Source organism: Capricornis sumatraensis, chromosome 5 (genome assembly GCF_032405125.1).
Source record: "Capricornis sumatraensis isolate serow.1 chromosome 5, serow.2, whole genome shotgun sequence".
Lineage (NCBI taxonomy): Eukaryota > Metazoa > Chordata > Mammalia > Artiodactyla > Bovidae > Capricornis > Capricornis sumatraensis.
This window is the reverse complement of record NC_091073.1, coordinates 103,193,847-103,214,719: the sequence shown is the minus strand read 5'-3', so window position 1 is coordinate 103,214,719 and position 20,873 is coordinate 103,193,847. Positions and strand designations below refer to the sequence as shown.

The 20,873-nt window shown below is 39.6% G+C and overlaps 1 protein-coding gene across 5 annotated transcripts in view; it reads right to left on the bottom strand.

Moving 5' to 3' along the window:
- Positions 1–20,873, bottom strand: part of CALD1 (caldesmon 1) — a 231,725-nt gene that overhangs the window by 137,744 nt on the left and 73,108 nt on the right. The gene's annotated exons all lie outside the window — the stretch shown is intronic.

Sequence of the window (20,873 nt, the reverse complement as noted above, 5' to 3'; positions counted from 1 at the left end):
ACTAAAGGGAATTTATGAGCTCAACATATATAAAATTATGAAAATTTAATATTCCCAGTCATATATTACTATATATTAGAGTAGGAAAATAAAATAATAGAAAGACAAACAATGAGAGAAAACAAAAACGTAATATAAATGAATGTACTCTGTAGGGGGAAAATCGCAGTTGGGAAGGCTGGGATCAATTTGGCCAGTTATTTCTAAATTAAAAGTCAACACTGGATTATTTACCAATGACTTAGTGAACTTTCCACATATATATTTTGGCTTACTATATCTTAGAAGGGAAATATTGAATGTTTTTGCAAGTGGCCCATACCAAAGCAATTCAAATACAGGGACTACTTATCATCTTAAGATGCTGTAAAACCTCGCTGTGCATTCAGGCCCTTGCTCACTAACCACAGTGCCTCCTCTTCACTTTCCACCGCTGCTCTTCCCAAATCTCCAGTGCCTTGCTGCTGCTGCTAAGTCGCTTCAATCGTGTCCAACTCTGTGCGACCCCATAGATGGCAGCCCACCAGGCTCCCCCATCCCTGGGATTCTCCAGGCAAGAACACTGGAGTGGGTTGCCATTTCCTTCTCCAATGCATGAAAGTGAAGAGTGAAAGTGAAGTCACTCAGTCGTGTCCGACTCTCAGCGACCCCATGGACTGCAGCCCACCAGGCTCCTCTGTCCATGGGATTTTCCAGGCAAGGGTACTGGAGTGGGGTGCCACTGCCTTCTCTGTCTCCAGTGCCCTACGTGTACCTTAAGTTCTTGCGCAAAGTTTCCTCTTCAGTTGTTTTCAACTGTTTGTTTCCATTTAAGTTTTTGCCTGTGTATCTTGAGTAACACTTGCCTATAGTATGCTTGTATTTCAGTGTAAATTTTTATGCCTGTGGGAGAATCTCTTGATTTTTGTAGGATGCATTTTTCATATTCTTATGAGATTATGCATATGGATATACAGAGATATTTGTATAAACTAGTAGATAAGAGGGACAACATGTATCAACAAAATACTATGTTAGGAATTTAGCTACCAAGCAGACTAAATAAAGCAAGAGAGTAAGGAAATTGCTCTTATAATTCAAGAAAAAGTCAATTATCCAATGAAAGTAAAAATTGTCTTGGCATCCTGCAACAAACATTTCACTGGATTACTAACAAAGCTTTCAGTATTCAGTCGGGTTGGAAATGTCTTTCCCTTAAAAGCAGCATGGAATTGTGAAAGAAGACAGGCTGTGAGGTTGTAAGAGAGATATATGAGCTTAGGCATCAGTTACTTATTTTTGCTAGTGGTGAAGAAATTTGCCTGCCAATGCCGGAGACATAAGAGATGTGGGTTCAATCCCTGGGTTGGGAAGATCCACTGGAAAAGGGCATGGCAGCCACCCACTCCAGTATCCTTGCCTGGAGAATTCCATGGATGGAGGAGCTTGGTGGGCTATAGTCTATAGGGTCGCAAAGAGTTGGACACGACTTAAGCAACTTAGCATACATGCACAGCAGAGTCTATTTTAAAATGAGGATAATAATAACTGCTTTGAAGGGCTTTTACTCATCTGTGCCTATGTAGTATTTTGCTAGTGCTGCTATGGAGGCATTGCCACAGTGGGCTGTCATCTTATGAACATGGGCTTCTTTTATTTTTTTTTACAATTAAAAAAATTGGAGTATAATTGCCTTACAGTGTTGTGTTAGTTTCCTCTGTGCAACAATGTAAATCAGCTATATGTATACATATATCCCCTTTTTCTTGAGCCTCCCTCCCACCTAGCTCTCATTCCACCCCTCTACTACTACTACTACTAAGTCACTTCAGTCGTGTCTGACTCTGTGCGACCCCATAGACAGCAGCCCACCAGACTTCCCCAACCCTGGGATTCTCCAGGCAAGAACACTGGAGTGGGTTGCCATTTCCTTCTCCAATGCATGAAGGTGAAAAGTGAAAGGGAAGTCGCTCAATCGTGTCCGACTAGTAGCGACCCCATGGACCGCAGCCTGCCAGGCTCCTCTGTCCATGGGATTTTCCAGGCAAGAGTACTGGATTGGGGTGCCATCGCCTTCTCTGTCCCACCCCTCTAGGTCATCACAAAGCATCAAGCTCAGCTCCCTTTGCTATACAACTGCCTCCCACTTGCTGTTAATTTGTTTTACAGATGATAGTGTATATATGAGCATGAGCATCTTGATGGCAAGGAATGGTCTTACTCATAATTCTATGCCAAGCATTTAGTAAATTCCATGACATAGAATACTCTGTAAAAGTTCACTGGTGAGTGAATGAGCTAACATATAAAGTGTCCGTTACTGAATCTAGAATGCTATAGGCTCCCAGTGAATATCACCCCTTTCTTTTCCTCCTCCTTTTGTTATTCTCTATCTGGAAAGAAGGATGAATCAACCCTTAGCTTATTTTTATTAGATGGCCAGGACTAGCCAAGGTAGCCAAGGAAGTTTTTCTGAATTCCCCTTCAAATTTCATGGGAAGCCAAGCCAAAGACACAGCTTATATTTTTGTTCACAGAGGAGCCAATTTTGTACAAGTATGAAGATGAAAAAAAATTCTTATTTGAACAGAACAAGATCACATAATGGTACAAAAGAAGGGCTTTGCTCTCGTAAAATGGTTCCTATTTGCTGCAGCCTTTCCTCTTTTTTGCTTGGACAATTTTTGAATAGGAATAATCCATGATGTTATTTGCATTGGCCAAGATTTTTCAATTGTTAATAGAAGAATAAGGGTGAATTTTTAGAGGCAAGATAATTTCTGATCAGAGAAGCCTTAAGAATGTGTCCATGGCAGGGTGAGGGTTAGATGTTTATTTTTAAGCTTTATGAAAAGTTCTCTACTTGTCTGAAGCAAGCAGGAAAGCGAAAGTAATTTATGGTATTATGAAATTTCTGAGCTTCTCATGGGAAAGTAGCTGACGTCAGTGTTTGATAAGCTTCCTGTGGCTACAAACATATGAGACATTAATTCCTAAGAAAAATGCAGTCTTTCTCTTTATAGAATCATGGTGTGCCTGCACCTGGCATTTCGTTTAACTGCCTCCCATCAGGAAAAACCTAATGTAGATATTTTTAGAAGTCCAAAGATTGTGGAGAGGCAATGGCAATTGTTTTTGTCACCATCATCATCATAAACGTCAGCATCACCACCACCATTATTATTGTCAACAAGCACTGGTGCTTGTTTATATTATTTGTAAGGCACTCTTAAATACTGGGGCTCTCATGTGTAATATTAAATAGTACACTTAATTTTTACACACATGAAAATCTCCAAAGCATACAGTCTTCATGGCACTCATCTGCCTATGTGGTTACGTATGGCTTCTTTATTTTTCAATTGAGTATATTTTATTTATCAGATATTACTTTATTTTTAAATAACAGTTTTATTAAGGTATAGTTCACACACCACACAATTCATGTCAGAGAATTTATCTGTTTAAGTGTGTAAATCAATAGTTTTAGTACATTCAGATTTGTGCAACTATCACCACAACCTTAGCCATCTCCCCACTCACCATAATATCCCCTATATCTTCCAGCCCTAAGCAACCACTAAGCTATATTTTGTTTCTATAAAGTTCTCTGTTGTGAACATTTCATATGAATAGAACCATATAATATATGGTCTTTCGTGACTGAGTTATTTCACTTGGCACAATGTTTTCAAGGTTCATCCATATAGTAGCATGTATCAGCATTTCATTCTTTTTTATGGCCAAATAATATTCCATTGTATGGATACATCACAATTTATTTATCCATTTTGTTTGTTGATGGATGTTTTATTATTTGCTTCTTTTGCCTGTTGTGAATAATGTTGGTATAAACATTTGTATACAAGTTTTTGCACAGACATATGTTTTTATTTCTCTCGGGCATATACCTGGGAGTGGAATTGCAGGGTCATATGGTAATTCTATGTTTAATTGTTTGAGGGACTACAGGACATTTTCCCAAAGTGGCTGCACCATTTGATATTCCTACCAGCAGGGCTCTGTTTTTCCAACATCCTTGCTATGCAAGGTGAATAACTTGTAAATATTTGCTGTGCAGTAAACTTCAGGCATATAGAATAGTTTGATAATTGTAAGTTTAGTTACAGTTCATTAAATCAAACCCATTAGTTTCAATAGACTCAGTTTATTAACAATCTCAGTACTCAGGAATTTTGGATATTCACAAAGAAGCAGTGTTCTAATTCAGTTCCTTCTGGTTGAGACTACAGGTAATCAAAGCAATTGGATAATTTATTCAATTCAGTCAGCTCAGTGGAAAACTTGAGCACACTTTATTGATTTTGTGAATCAATATTCTTGTTTCTATTACATAATATGTACTTTGTTTAAAGTATTCTTAAAACTTTTACTAGTGTTAGGTTTTACTACTGATTAAAATTCAAGGACTGCATATTATATATTTTTTGTATGGCTGGTTGCTCAAGATGAGCAAAGCCACAAAGCAAAATAACACCGAAAGTGGAATGAACCTGTTCCTCTTCTCTACGTTGTAATCAACTAGCACTGCCCACCTTTCTCCTCCACTCCAGGGCTTTATGCCAAGACCTGATTCAGAGCCTTAAGCACAAAAGTCTGACTGGGAATGTGAACAGTGGTAGGACTGAGGGCTTAGAACCTAGAATCACTTTGTCCTACTCATGTAACAAAGACAAAAGCATCAATGTGTATAGTCTTGAAAAAAAAATTTGCTGGTTGATGTCATTCCTCAGCATTTAAAAATGTCAGTCTCTGCATAATGTATTTGCACATTTAACTCAAAGAGTAGACAGCGAAGGCTGCAACCCCACGGATGAGATAGAGGGGCCTTTGCACTAGAAGACTGGTATAACATCACGCTCACTCTGTCCCTGTTCATCATCACCCCCCAGTTATCAGTCTGTGATTGTCTTGGAAACTATGGAAATCAGCAAACACAGCAAAATAACAATGCACAGGGGACCAGTTTGTGCACAGGGCCCTGGGAAGAGCCAGTGGAATTCCTCTGATCACTTGCCTTTTGACTTTTTCCCATAGACCTTGTTTTTGCACTGAAATGTCTGGAATGCTTGGTAGGGATGAAGTGGTTGGTCACAAGGCAATTATGCTTCTATCATCAATGGGATCAGTCATTTGTGGACTGATTTCCAAGTGACTAGTGGTATCATCAATGGACTAAGAATACAAACGAAAGCAATTTTATAGTAAACAGAGCTTTCATATTCCTTTTCCCAAATGATTTTCATGTCAACCCTGGATATCAGTAAGATAAATATTATTGGAAACATTTTATAAACAGGACCTAGAGAGTCCTAGAGAAGTTAAATGGTTTGTCCAAGGCCTCTCAGCTAGTGGTGAGTAGATACGGGTCTCCAGATCTTTTCTCATGGTAGAACACTATTCTGACTCTAGTTGGTTACTTAACAACCAAGTTCACTCAGCAGAAGCTGGTTGTTTTATATTTTAAGACAAATCAATCACTATATTTGTTTTTAGAGGACAGATAAATCCATTTATTTGACTCCCAACTGGTATCATGGGATAAAAATTTTCAAAACAACAATCCCGAGAACTGATTCTTTGTTACCCTTAAAATTTGCACTGTCTTTGCAGTAATGACATGGTGTGGGGAGTGCTACAATCGATAAATCCTTCAAGTAATCATCTTAACCTCAAAGCACCTGAACATCAAAATAGATCTGTCAAGGTATGGAGGCCCATCAGAGGTTTTCCACATGAATTCTCAATCACAGCATCATTACCCATGAAGTGTCATCAGAAATCTGAGGTTACATGTGATTTACTCTTTATTAAACCATTAGGAAAGAGTCAAGGTTATCTCTGTAAACCTGACTCTCACTCAGTTGCATTCTCAGAATCTTTCTTGGGTGGAAGAAAAGGCCTTCTTATGTGTGTTCCTGAGAGTGAGACTTCGCTGTGAATATCATTCCTCACACATGACACAGGGAGAAAAATATTTCGAGATCTGCTCATCTTCTATTCCTATATCATGACACAAAACATCAGCCCAGTTTGAGATTCTATTTCTAGTTATGAAATGGAAACTGCTAAGGATGAGGCAGAAACTGACTGACAAGATCTCTGCCCTCACTGAGCTAATTCCCTAGTGAGAAAAGTAAAAAATATTAAACTATTTTTCACTTTTTTGTTATTTTTTTGGCTTGAGTTCTTGAAAAAAAAATTTGTGATTAGGAACCCTTACATATGATCTACTTTCTCAATGTCATCTTCGCTTCTATATCCGCAGTGCTTTGTGGAGTTCTGAGTAGACATTAGTTTCTCAATAAATATGTGTGATGTCTCTAGATGTTCCAACTTTTCTATTTCTAAATCTTGACTTATTATCCAGGGTCATTTTTTTCTGGGACCAGATTCAAACTGGATACAAATAGGGCAATCAGAATCTCACTGAAGCCTGTTACTAATGATTTTATTGGCAATTATATTAGATGGTTGATGGTTCTGTGGACAATACCTCAGCTTCAATCTTTTATAGCAACAAACTTAAACCCAGGCTGATCTCTTAAAAAAAAAAAACAAACAACAACTGTGTGTGATTAAACAAATGGAGCAATAAAATCCATTTTCACATTAATATAATATTTCAAATTTAACATTCTATCATAAATTTATCTCTAAAGAACAGCATTTTTTAAACAGCAGTGTCTTTATTCATATGCCAACAAAGATACCAACAGAAGCCTCATCAGGGACAGCATTTATAGCTGAGTTCATTGAACTAAATGAAAGAGACAAATTAGTTCAATAAAATCTTTTGGGCAACTGCCACCACCAAATAATTTCATACTGGGCAGCTCTCTGTCTTTTGAAATGGCAATTCTGGCATTACGAAGGCACATAAAGACTGAATAGAGCTGACATGTATGTAAAACGTACATTGCAGCTTTATAAGAAAATGCACTTTTCAGAGACAACAATTCTTACACGTTTGGAACAAAAAATAAGATTGTGAGAAACCACTGCTAAAGAGTGAAAAACAAATGACTGAATAATTTAGAACAACTAAGCTTGCATACAAATGCCATCCTAGAACTTTGGCTAGAACTACAAATACATTATATGAAATATACTAGAAATGTGAGAGGAAAACATTAAATTTAGCCAGGATTTAAATGGCATTGAGGCTGCGTAGATAAGCTACTCGGGTAGTGTTTTTTCCTCTCTCTCTCTCTGAGCCCTTTCATTTCCTGGTGTATCTCAAAAAGGAAAAGCTCAGAGACAAACATAAAAGCTGTCCTTGTTATGTTTTTAGGCTATTTGAATCCAAAGGGGGGAAATCTAGGAGAGCAGGCGCTTGATCATAAGCTCCTTGAGTGAGGAGTAACATTTTATCACTTTACATCCCCAAGGCAACTTGTGCAGTACTCATCAATTATTTATTGACAGACTGAAAGACTGATGCTTTTCAAGACTGCTTTTATTTCTATTTTACTCTGTTGAAAAACAGTTCAGATCATTAAATCTGTAAAGTCAGATGTATCTCTGAATGCTCTGTAGATATACATTTTATTATGGAGAATATGGGCTTTCCAGGTGTCTCAGTGGTAAAGAATCTGCCTGCCAATGCAGGAGAGGCGGGTTTGATCCCTGGGTCAGCAAGATTCCCTGGAGAAGGAAATGGCAACCCACTCCAGTGTTTTAGCCTGGAAAATCCCATGGACAGAGGAGCCTAGCCTGGTTGGAGAATTTTGAGCATTACTTTGCTAGTGTGTGAAATAAGTGCAATTGTACAGTAGTTTGAACATTCTTTGGCATTGCCTTTCTTTGGGAATGTAATAAAAACTGACCTTTTCCAGTCCTGTGTCCACTGCTGAGTTTTCCAAATTTGTTGGCATATTGAGTGCAGCACTTTTACAGCATCCTATTTTAGGATTTGAAATAGCTCAACTGGAATTTCATCACATCCACTAGCTTCCTCCTTGGACGAAAAGCTATGACCAACCTAGACAGCTTATTAAAAAGCAGAGACATTACTTTGCCAACAAAGGTCCATTTAGTCAAAGCTATGGATTTTCCAGGAGTCATGTATGGATGTAAGAGTTGGACTATAAAGAAAGCTGAGTGCTGAAGAACTGATGCTTTTGAACTGTGGTGATGGAGAAGACTTTCAAGAGGCCCTTGGACTGCAAGGAGATCCAACCAGTTAATCCTAAAGGAAATTAGTCCTGAATATTCATTGGAAGGACTGATGCTGAAGCTGAAACTCCAATACTTTGGCCACTTGATGAGAAGAACTGACTCATTTGAAAAGACCCTGATGCTGGGAAAGATTGAAGGCAGGAGGAGAAGGGGACAACAGAGGATGAGAACCAACTCAATGGACATGAATTTGAGTAAACTCTGGGATTTGGTAATGTACAGGGAGGCCTGGCATGCTGTCCAGGGGGCTGCAAAGAATCAGACATGACTGAGTGAATTGAACTGAATTGAGGAGCCTGGTGGGTTACAGTCCATGGGGTCACAAAAGAGTCAGACATGACTTAGTGACTAAAAGAAAACAACAAAAGGGAGAATATACAAACATAAATTTCACTCTAGAAAATTTAGAAAACATAGAAATATATGTAGAGAACAATTTTAAAGTCTCTTAATCCCTCCTACTCTGAGATTTAAAGTTTAAATATATTTCCTTCTGGTTCTCTTTACTAACACATATGATAGTATTTTAAAAACCAATTTAATATGTTATATATTCATATTTTCACCTACATATATTTTCCTACACCATTCTTTTAACTTGATTAACAATGTCATGGTTTACATAATCATTCCCCTATGACTGGACATATATTTCAAGTTTGGGCTATTATAAGTAATATTGTAATGGACATTCTTTTTTTTAATTTATTTTTTATTTTTTTTTCTTGGACATTCTTGTATATAAACCCTAATCCCCAAATCTCAATCACTTTGCTTCTAATTGTTAAGTAATGTAGAGGGTGTGGTGATGCTCGAGGGATCAAACTGATCACATTCTCTTTATGTGAATTCTTGTTTTCAAATAACCAGCTGGAAAAGTTGAAACAATAATTGCAATGCCACCAAAATACTTACAGATGAGTTACAACAAATAATATATTCATAGCAAGACAAAATTGAAAAGACCTCTAGTATTATCCATTCACTGCCAAGACTGTAGAAAAACTCCCCCCCCCGCCGTCCCCCCCCGCAAAGTTGTTTTTAAGAACCTAATTTTGGGAGACTCCTTTGGTGGCCCAGTGGGTTAAGGCTTCATGTTCCCAATGCAGGGGGCCTGGGTTCAATCCGTGGTCAGGGAACTAGATCCCACACACTGCAACTAACAGTTCGCATGCTGCAGCTAAAGACCCTGTATGCCACAGCAAAGACCTGGGGTGCCACAGCTGAGACTTGGCACAGCCAAAAACAAAACAAAATACCTAATTTTCAAGACTGACCGATTTAAGTCTTGAGATAATTCAAAAGTGTATTATAAGCAAAATATACACAAAAGTGTATTGTAAGCAAACACATTATAGGTAGGTACACACAGCGGGAGAAAGGAGAGGGAAAAAGTCCTAGCAGTGAGGTAACCCATAGCATCATAGGAGAGCCACTGGTGGTTTGAGCAGGTCTGGTAGTGAAAGTCGCTCAGCTGTGTTCGACTCTTTGAGACCCCACGGACGGTAGCGTGCCAGGCTCCTCTGTCCATGGAATTTCAGGCCAGAATACTGGAGTGAGTAGTCGTTCCCTTCTCCAGGGAATCTTCCTAACCCAGGGACTGAACCCAGGTCTCCCCACATTGCAGGTGGATCCTTCACTGTCTGACCCACCAGGGAAGCCCAGGGAAGTCAAATAGTGTCAATAGTGGGCTTAATGCCTATGGCGCAAATACTCTGAGGGTGGAGTTTATACTTTATACTTTGTTTCCTCTCTACAACTCAAAACATTCAAGCACTGCTCCTTTTTCTTTCAGCAAAAATAATATGTTAATAATTGAACATAGTCCATATTCCCTGAATTCTTCCCATCTTCGAATATGGCACTAGCATTTACCTGACTGCTTGAGCCCTGACTTGGGAGTCTTTCCAGCCACTTTGTCCTCACTGTATATTCCCCACTACTCCCCATGCAATAAATAAGTCCAGTGATTCTCCCGCCAGAATATTTAGTGAAGCAGTCCATTTATCTTCATAATTACTGTTACTGCTCTAATCCAAGCCACCTTATCTCTTCGGATCATTCCAGGAGACTCCTTTACACATCTTTCTGTTCAAATTTTCTGGCCTTCTGCAAATAAAGACCTTTTAAAAAACACTAATCTGATTGGATCACTGCCCTCCTTAAAATACCTCTATAGCTTCACAGTGCACTTAGATTATAGATTCAATTATTTACACAACCTGCAACTACTGTTTATGATCTGTCCCTGCCTAACTCTCCAGTTTCCTCTTGTATCACTAATTTTGTGATTTGGTCAGACTTTCTTTCAGTTTCTTGCATGGATCCAAATCTTGCCGGCCCTAGGTCATGCTGTTCTCTAAGACTGAAATGATTCCCCTACCTTTCCTTAGTTATACCAGCACATTTCTCACTTGAATAGCCCTTGCTGCTGCTAAGTCGCTTCAGTCGTGTCCGACTCTGTGCGACCCCATAGACGGCAGCCCACCAGGCTCCCCTGTCCTTGGGATTCTCCAGGCAAGAACACGGGAGTAGGTTGCCATTTCCTTCTCCAATGCATGAAGGTGAAAAGTGAAAGTGAAGTTGCTCAGTAGTGCCTGACTCTGCTACCCCATGGACTGCAGCCCACCAGGCTCCTCCATCCATGGGATTTTCCAGGCAAGAGTACTGGAGTGGGGTGCCATTGCCTTCTCAGCTTTCCTTAAATCCACAAAGTCAAAGTTTTTGCAACACTCACAAAACACTGATTTTTTTTTTTTGTTATAGCACAAGCATAAGACACATGATTAAAGCTTTAAGTATTCTATCCATTTATATTGCCAAAGTATATAAATTAAAGGTATTAGATATGAAGATTTTTAAGATTTTTTTCCCTTCATATTATTCTTTTATGGCTCTTGTTATATATCTTCATGTACAATCACAATTTGTAATGACATTTATGTTTCAGTGTCTATGTATTTATTTAATGTTTGTCTTTCCTACCAGGTTGAAGGCTCCATAAAGCTTTCAACTTTTTCCTACCAGGCTGAAAGCTCCAAAAAGCTTTCTGCTTGTTTTTTCTTAAATCATTGATCCCCAAGCACTTTGCAATTACCTAAAATATAGTGATCCCTCAACAAATATGTATAAAATGAATCAGTGACCAAGAAACAGTCAATATTTCAAAAGAATATCCAGTGACAAGGTAGGCAATTAATTAATTATAGATTAATTAATTTATAGGTTTATTATCTATTTGCAGATAGAGTATTTACTAAGTTTGTCATTGACCAAGTGCTCAATAAACTGAATAAATTAATGAATATATGGATGAGTTTTTATTAGGTATCAAAATAGAATATGATTAAATTCTGATGAAAGGGAGAGAACCATACCAAAGCAACCAGGTAAATAACCTGCTGCTACACTTTTCTCTAAAAGTAGTTTGGAAGAGAAAGTATGCTTTCCATCGTTAATGGTTGAAACGTGCATTATGTCATTTGATTCTCATAAGAACATTGTGAGATAGAGACTATATCGTTGGTGAACAATGAAATTAAGTCCAATGTCTATGATTACTCAGACTGTAGTGGGTCCAGAACTCAGATGCTGAATTTCTAACACTGGAGACTGAGTGAAAACAAGAGCAAGAGGAAATATGAGACAGTTAATGTGATTTTGTTCTAATCTCTTCCTCTGCATCTGTGACAAGGTTAGTTGGACTTTTAATAAACTGATACAGCCCTTCAATAAGAAACAAATAAATACCCAAATATTCCCAAGTCATCCAGGTTAAAAATCTGATTTTGGTCTTAGATGCTATTCCTAATACTTTGGGGATTGGCAAGATTTTATTTTTCTTTCCAGCCATATATCAAAATATACTCTGAGCTACATTTGCCTCTTTTTTTTTTAAACTAATGAGAAAAGGCTCTCAAGAAAACTGCCCTGGTACAGAAAAACTACTCATACATCAGCCACAATACTGGCTTTTTTCCATATAACCTAATATGGCTAAGAAAATGTATGACTGGAACAGAGTGAGGATTGCCAAATTTAACAACTTTTTAGTAAGAAAACTGCCACAGAGTCCTCTGTTTAGACATAGAGTAATTGCCATTCAGATGCGAGTACTTATCCATTCACATCAACAAAACTGTAAAGACTTCTGCGCAGTAACAAAAACCAGATACCTGCCCGCCTTGCCCACTCACAGGCGAGATGGATAAATAAAAGTTGCCCAAGAAGGCTCTCAGTGATACTACATTGAATACGTTGCCCTTCTTGGGTTATAAAGGCTGAGTGACTGAGTATACCCAATTAAGATTCTGTAGGAGGGCCTCTGAGTTTGTGTAAAATCAAATAGCTTCACACAGAAGAAAGGATGAAAGAAAATTTACCATTTCCCGTCATGGATTTATCATTATCTTCTGCAAACAACATTTCTGACCAACATTTCTGCTTCTTACTCCTGGTACTCAGATATAGATATCAACACTATCTTCACTTCACCCTTTCTCTCATCACAAATGCAATGCATATGCGTGTGTGTGCTCCATCGTGTCCGACTCTTAAGGACCCCATGGACTGAAGCCTGCTAGGCTCCTTGGTCCATGGGAGTCTCCAAGCAAGAATACTGGAATGGGTTGCTATTTCCTTCTCAAGGGATCTTCCCAACCCAGGGACTGAACCCATGTCTCTTATGTCTTCTGGACTGGCAGGTGAATTCTTTACCAGCTTACCAGCTAAGCCATCGGGGAAGTGCACAAATATAATGAATAGCCATCAGATCTGAGAATTCTCCTTGGGCTGTTTCAGCCATGAGGGCTTCCTTGTTTCCATCCCACTACTGTTTTCTCTGTTCATAAACTTTTGTGCCTGGCCTTCTCCAGTTGTCATCTGACCAGGCACTGCAATTTCTTCGGCTGTTTTGAGGCATGAGAAATGTTTTCAAGTCAGACAGATCTGGATCTGCACTTCAGAGCTGCCACTTATTTGCTGGATGACTTTTGCAGACTGTTTTAATTTCTCTGTAAAGATGGAAAGCATCTCTTTGGCACGGTTGTTGTGGGAACTAAATGAGCTATCACAAGGCAGTATGACACCCGACATGAAGGAAACACTCAGTAAGTGTCGGCAAGCTCCCATGTTCTGCATCTGTTCTCTTCCTAATCTCAGGGCCTTCTGCACACTCCTGCTGGAGGCTTTTGCCTAACTACCTGTGCAGAAATTCAGAGGGAAAAATATACCATTGACCTCGGAAATTTGCCTTGGTCATTGAGGAATGGAGTGCTGCCTAAAAATTCAGTCTGGCCCAAGTTAAAGAAAAACTAACATCAACAATTTTGTTGTGATTTAGAGATACTAAGAAAGAGCATAAGCCCAGGGCAGATGACTGTTTTGTTTTATGTAAATTGAACACTTTGATCATTTTTGTTTCTGTAACAGGTGAACAAATCCCCACCCCCAAGTTGCTTGGGAGAGAATTAGGCAAAGAGCTAAAAAGCTGATTTTTTCCCCCGCGGCCATTCCAGTCTCAGGTAACTTTTCATTTGCCCTCTTCCTCCTTAGGCCCCATGGCCACCATGTCTAACATTTTGTTTTAAACTGTGATCTAGTCTGGGCTGTACCATGATGTTCTTCTAACACTTCAAACCTTTAATCAAAGTCTATTAAACAGCACAGTTTTGTGGGAATCAGGAAAAAAGGAGTTTTTCCATCCCTAGGGTGAAGCCGAGAGAGATAGGGAGGGGTGGAAAATTCTAAGAGGATGACAGGAATTTGCAGCAGGAGGTGACAGGAAAACATAGGCATTCCCAGCACTCTCTTTCATGGGGATTCCTAGAAATATGGAGATTGAGGCCCCAATAACCCAGAGAGAGCTTTGTCATTTCCAGGTTACATACTTATGAACAATTAATCAACAATACAAAAAAGGTTATGGTTAGTTTAAATAATTCAGACAACTGTCGCTGTGTAACGGAAAGTACTGGCTAGATGTTAAATGACCTCAATTTTAGGTTCTGGTGACACTGCTAACTGGTCATGGGACTTTGGGCAAGTCATGAACTCTGCAGACCTCAAGTTCCTCAAGGGTAAAAGGATGAAGGGTGTATTGGAAGAGCTCTGCCACTTATGGATTAGACGAGCCACAGTATTCAGGAAGGCTTCCCAGGTGGCACGGTGGTAAACAATCCATCTGCCAGTGTAGGAGATGCAATAGCTGCGGGTTTGATCCCTGGGTTGGGAAGATCCTTTGGAGTAGGAAACGGCAATCTGCTCCAGTATTGTCTTTTGGAAAAATTCCATGGACAGAGGAGCTTGGCAGGCTATGGTTCATGGAGGCGCAAAGAGCTGGACACAACTGAACAACTCAGCACACACACACACACATACACACAGTACTCAGGAGAGGCTTCACAGAGAAGACTGGCTCTCAGGGAAGAGTTAAGATTCAGGATAACTAGAAAAAAAAAGGAGTGAGGATATTTCACTCTTGCTCAGGAACAAAGCAAAGCCATTTGAGCAGAAACGCACAAGTTAAATTCATGAGCGAGCACATTCAAAAGTACGGCTGGGAGTGTTGGGGAAGCATGCTGTATTGATTAGGTCCTTGGATATCCATTTCACACTTTATTCTTGGAACAGTCAGTAGGAATTAGGATTTTTAAATATAGATGATAGTTTGGAAAGATTCACAATCAGTGTCTAGAATGAGATGAGTCAGGGAGGAAATAAGTTTGGTGATTCTTGAAATCTTAATTAAAATGGTGACAATGAAACTTGAGATGAAAAGATAATCAGTGAAGAATCTAGAAATGATGCATTTATTTCTCTCTAACCTGTCCTATCGCCTCTGATTAGTCTGGAGTTATCCTTTCTCAGATACAACACTTAATTCTAATCCCTGGGTCTAAGAATTGAGCTATTAATGATTCATAAATCATTTGGAAGATTTATCTACAGAAGTGCCAAGATCATTTTTTTTTGGTAAGTATAAAATGACTTTGGGCTATTTTGCAAATAGAGGTCTTTTCTTTAATTGTATGATTGAATATAATTTTATAAATTGTATAGACCAATAATCCACTCCAAATGACTTCAGTAAAAAACAAATCTCCATATTATTCTGAAAGAATACACATATTATACACACAGCAAACTTAGGCCTGTCTCTACCTTATAAGGTTTTCCACGGTGGCTCAGGTGTCTCAGATGGTAAAGAATCTGCCTGTAATTCAGGAAACCCGGGTTTTATCCCTGGTTTGGGTAGATTGCCCCAGAGAAAGGAATGGAGCCCACTTCAGTATTATTGCCTGGAGAATTCCATGGACAGAGGAGCCTGGTGTGCTATAGTCCATGGGTCACAAAGAGTTGGACACAACTTAGCGACTAACACTACCTTATAAAGATTTAGTTCCTGCTTCTCACGTTTTTCTTGAAATCCAGCTAAAAGTAAGAGATTGTCTCAGAAAGAACGAGAACTTTCGCCCTGAGGAAGGCCTACAACATGGGAAACCTTGATCCTCCCAATCACCTTTCTCTTTTCTTTGACATGGGAAGGTTATTGCCACCTGGGCACAATTTGAGACCTAGCTCTTGGGGTTTGATGCTTATCTAGAACAAAATACCACCCTAGTGGTCCTCAAGATGTAGTCCCCAGACCAGCAGCATCAGTATAATATAGAAATTGACTCAAAATTGTGAAACTTTGGCGCCTCTCCCCACACCTACTGAATTAGAGACGGGGGAAGGGGCATGGCAAACTGTGTTTCACAAGTTCCCCAGATGATTCCAGTGTTAAAGTTTGAGACTCACTATGTTAAAGTATTAGAGCAGATGCCCTTAGCAATAAAAATGGTTAGCAATAATTCACGGGGTGGGGGTGGAAATAATATAAATAAGACTTACTCAGCTGGTAAGTAAGAATCCACTTGCAATGTGGGAGACCTGGGTCCCATCCCTGGGTTGGGAAGATCCCTTGGAGAAGGGAAGGGCTGGCTACCCACTCCAGTATTCTGGTCTGGAGAATTCCATGAACTTGTATAGTCCATGGGGTTGAAAAAAGTAGGACACGGCTGAACGACTTTCACTTTCTACAAATCTGAAAGTTAGGCTATGAAATTATCTTTACACAGAGAAAGAAAGTGAAGTTGCTCAGTCATATCTGACTCTTTGGGACCCCATGGATTGTAGCCTACCACGCTTCTCCATCCATGGGATTTTCCAAGCAAGAGTACTGGAGTGGGTTGCGATTTCCTTCTCCAGGGGATCTTCCTGACCCAGGGATCAAACCTGGGTCTCCTGCATTGTAGGCAGACACTTTACAGAGAGAACAATACTAATTTCTCTCCCTCTTTAACACTTAGACATTTTATAGCAATTTAAAGACCGTAAACTACCTTAGTTACTTTTTCTTTTTTGGCCACACCACATGGTATGTGGGATCTTAATCTCCAGACCAAGGATCAAACCTGCACCCACTGCCGGGCAACCACAGTGTTTTAACCACTGGATCACAAGAGAAATTCCCTTAATTACTCATTAAAATAAATGGTTTGAAAGAAGGAATCCAAAATTAGCTGTCTACTGGCATTAGCGAAGTTTAACTGGGTACATAGCATCCTCTTAACAACCCTATGAAGTAGAATGAAACAGAGTCCAAGAATGGAATGAAGTCCAAGCCTACCAGAATGTATGACCCTATTCATTTTCTATTAAACTTTCTGTCATATAAATATTAGTTGTCTTGCCTTTTTCCCATCTCCCAGTCCCTGCTTTCTCTCAGTTTTGATGCTTTGACATGACAGTTTCAGGCCAAATAATAGAAGAACCTCTTCAAACTATGGGTAGTAAACACTTGGAAAACATTACTTGCAGTGCTGGTGCCAGGCTAAAAATGCATATAGGTTCAAGAAGAGTTTAGAGATATTACCGGATAATAGACTTGAAAGGGCCTCTGAAAGAAAGGAAAGAAAAAGAAGGCTTGAGGATAACATTAAGTTCTAGAGGATGTACAGGTTTCATAATATAACATAAATTCCAACAATAGTCCCTTTTTGCCATTATCTCAGACATCCGGCTATAGAACTTGAATTTGACCAAGTGAGATATATCTTAGATTCTGATATTTGTAATAGTCTAATGACTTGAGTGTCAAATATTCTCTTCACTTTTTTATTGAGAAGTTATCATTACAGTGGGAAGTGGAAAAAGCAGAAGATGCTACGTATATACCATTCAGGCAACTGGAAAGAAATTTATATTTACCATATGCTAAGTGTGTGTCTTTGGAAGGAAAGTTATGACAAACCTAGATAGCATATTCAAAAGCAGAGATATTACTTTGCCAACAAAGGTCTGTCTAGTCAAGACTATGGTTTTTCCAGTAGTCATGCATGGATGTGAGAGTTGGACTGTGAAGAAAGCTGAGCACCGAAGAATTGATGCTTTTGAACTGTGGTGTTGGAGAAGACTCTTGAGAGTCCCTTGGACTGCAAGGAGATCCAACCAGTCCATTCTGAAGGAGATCAGCCCTGGGTGTTCTTTGGAAGGAATGATGCTAAAGCTGAAACTCCAGTACTTTGGCCACCTCATGCGAAGAGTTGACTCATTGGAAAAGGCTCTGATGCTGGGAGGGATTGGGGGCAGGAAGAGAAGGGGACGACAGAGGATGAGATGGCTGGATTGGCATCACTGACTTGATGAATGTGAGTTTGAGTGAACTCCAGGAGTTGGTGATGGACAGGGAGGCCTGGCGTGCTGCAGTTCATGGGGTCGCAAAGAGTCGGACACGACTGAGCGACTGAAGTGAACTGACTAAAGTGTGTGTCAAATGCCATACATCTCTCTTTTAATGTTTCAGACAAACCCAGGAGGAGAGTGTTTTTTCTCTCTACTTGTAGATGAGAAAGTACAGGCTTGAGAGGTTAAGGAACTTGCCAAGCATCAGATAGAGGTGGAAGAGTTGGAACTAGAATGCACATCTTAATCTAGCTCCTTCCCACCGCTCCAAAGGGAAACATTCAAGAAGAAAAAAAAAAAGAATTAAAGAAAGAAAGAAAAGGTTGTTCAGTTACCCAGTTATTTCATTCACTGTTGTTTGAACAGAAGCAATTGATGTCTTAAATCAATCTGATCAACTGCACAAGAACTGGTTGTTTGGATTTTTTTATAAAGGTTTGATTGAAAGCCAGTTATTTCAGTGGCCATATGTAGACCTGGACTTAATAAATGACCACCTTTGAGTCCCCCAGCTGGAAGAGCACGAAAGAAGCCGGAGGCAAGTCAATGGCAAATCGCCACCCCAAACAAATTGCAGCATGTAAGCTCCGAAACTTGAATTACTCTTTAAGGATTAAGGTTCAGGACTGTGAAAAATTAAAAATGATGCCTAGCCTAGGAAATAGCATATGAATCAAAAATATCATTACTAAGCTTAACTGCACTCCTAATCTTCCACTTTCTTGACATCTACACTGTTTTGTTATTCTTAATGGACCAAATCCCCTTTCTGGTAATGTTCTGGAAATTCTATTTTTGTGGTAATTTAAAAAGTCATATGGCATGTTCTTTACATTTGGTTTATGTAGGAGTTAAGACCACTTCAAACATACTTTTCTTTTTTAGTCTGATGGCTATTTAATATTGTGTCATTCACTGGTTGAAATAAAAGTAGGTTAATCTGCAAAAATACATGAACACCCAAAAAAGACTGAATTGTATCTTTAGAAATGATTTTTTTTTTCAAAGTCAGACATCAAAGGCTGCATAGTGCAGAAAGTTTATTTTGAGAGGCTTCAGTCAAAACAGTTTGGAAACTATGAAATGAGTCATTTTTTCTTAAAGAAACTTAACTTTGTCTATTCCCACTGCATTCTTGGTTTGGTAGGAGACATCTTTATTCCACAGGATTTTAAAAGCATGTTTAAGATTCCATAGGTTTAGTATTACATCACTAATGGTTTCTAATGAGATCCAGGCAATAGCAAGAGGGGAGAAAAGAACAGCACAAAAACGGAATTCTACAACATCAAGTACCATGTGAAACATGGAAAAGTCCATGCTTTATCTATGGCTGAAGCCATCTGGCAAAAGGAAAAAAAGGGTGTTGGGGAGGATTCACATTCTATCAACCAGATGCAGATGATAAGATACCTAATGTTCGACAATTTGGAATCAGTCATCTAAAGGGCTGAATTTTTTACTTTTCAAGCAGATGTGTGCTGCCCTGTAAAATCTGTGAAACATGCAAAAACCTCTTCTGTATTCATTCTATTGAGTGCTGGCTGTTGCTGTTTAGTCTCTAAGTCGTGTTCAACTCCTTGTGACCTCGTGGACTGCAGCCTGCCAGGCTCCTCCGTTCATGGGATTTCCCAGGTAAGAATACTGGAATGGATTGCCATTTCCTTTTCCAGGGGATCTTCCTGACCAGGGATCGAACCCACGTCTCCTTTACCGCTGAGCCATCTGGGAAGCATATTGAGTGCTTAAGTCTTTAGTTATTTGTTTGATTTTGTCCTCATAAACACCTTTTATGTAAGTATTATACCAATGGTACTTTTAAGATGATGTCAGGGTGTACATAAGAAGATAATATGAAAACCAAACCTTCCCCAAGCCTTTAGCAACTCTAGCATTTCAAGGAACATAGATGAGGGGACAATTGGGGTTGATAGGATGACCCACAGAGATTAGTAAATGATAATGGATAAATGAGATAAATGGAGACTTGCTAGAATTTTTGCTTAAGGGCTCCAAAGTTAAACTTTCCAATCTACAGATGGGTATGATAATAACTACTAACACCAGTTTCTATTGAAGGGCGGGGCTGTGTTCCCTCCCTGTTATTTGATCTGAGACCAAACTATGGTGGAGGTAATGAAGATAATGGTGATCTCTTTCAGAAGGTCCCATGCACATACTGCTGCACTCAGTGCCCCCAACCCTGCAGCAGACCACCACGACCCACGCCTCTGCAGAGACTCCTGGCCACTCCCCGGAAAGTCTGGGTCAGTCTCTTGTGTGGTCCCTGCTCCTTTCTCCTGGGTCCTGGTGCACATAAGGTTCTGTTTGTGCCTTCCAAGAGCCTATTTCCCAAGTCCTGTGTAAGTTCTGGCAGCTCTGTGGTGGGGTTAATGGCGACCTCGTCCAAGAGGGCTTATGCCATACCCAGGCCTGCTGCACCCAGAGCCCCGGCCCTGTGGCAGTCCACTGCTGACCCGTGCCTCCACAGGAGACGCTCAGACACAGTTCTGTCTCAGTCTCTGTGGGGTCTCTGGGCTGAAACTAGGCTGCATCTCTGAAGGTGCACTCCTAATCCTTTCCTCAGGATTCAGGTCTTTGGAACACGTTAATACAGTTCTCCAGGAATTCCATTCAGTCACGTATCACATGCTCGAAGCTTAAATGATGAAAAATGTCTTTAAAAAGCAGAGACATTACTTTGTCAACAAAGGCCCGTCTAGTCAAAGCTATGGGTTTTCCAGTAGTTATATATGGATGTAAGAGTTGGACTATAAAGAAAGATGAGTGCCAAAGAACTGATGCTTTTGAACTGTGGTGTTGGAGAAGACTCTTGAGAGTCCCTTGGACTGCAAGGAGATCCAACCAGTCCATCCTAAAGGAAATCAGTCCTGAATATTCATTGGAAGCACTGATGTTGAAGCTGAAACTCCAATACTTTGGCCACCTGATGCAAAGAACTAACT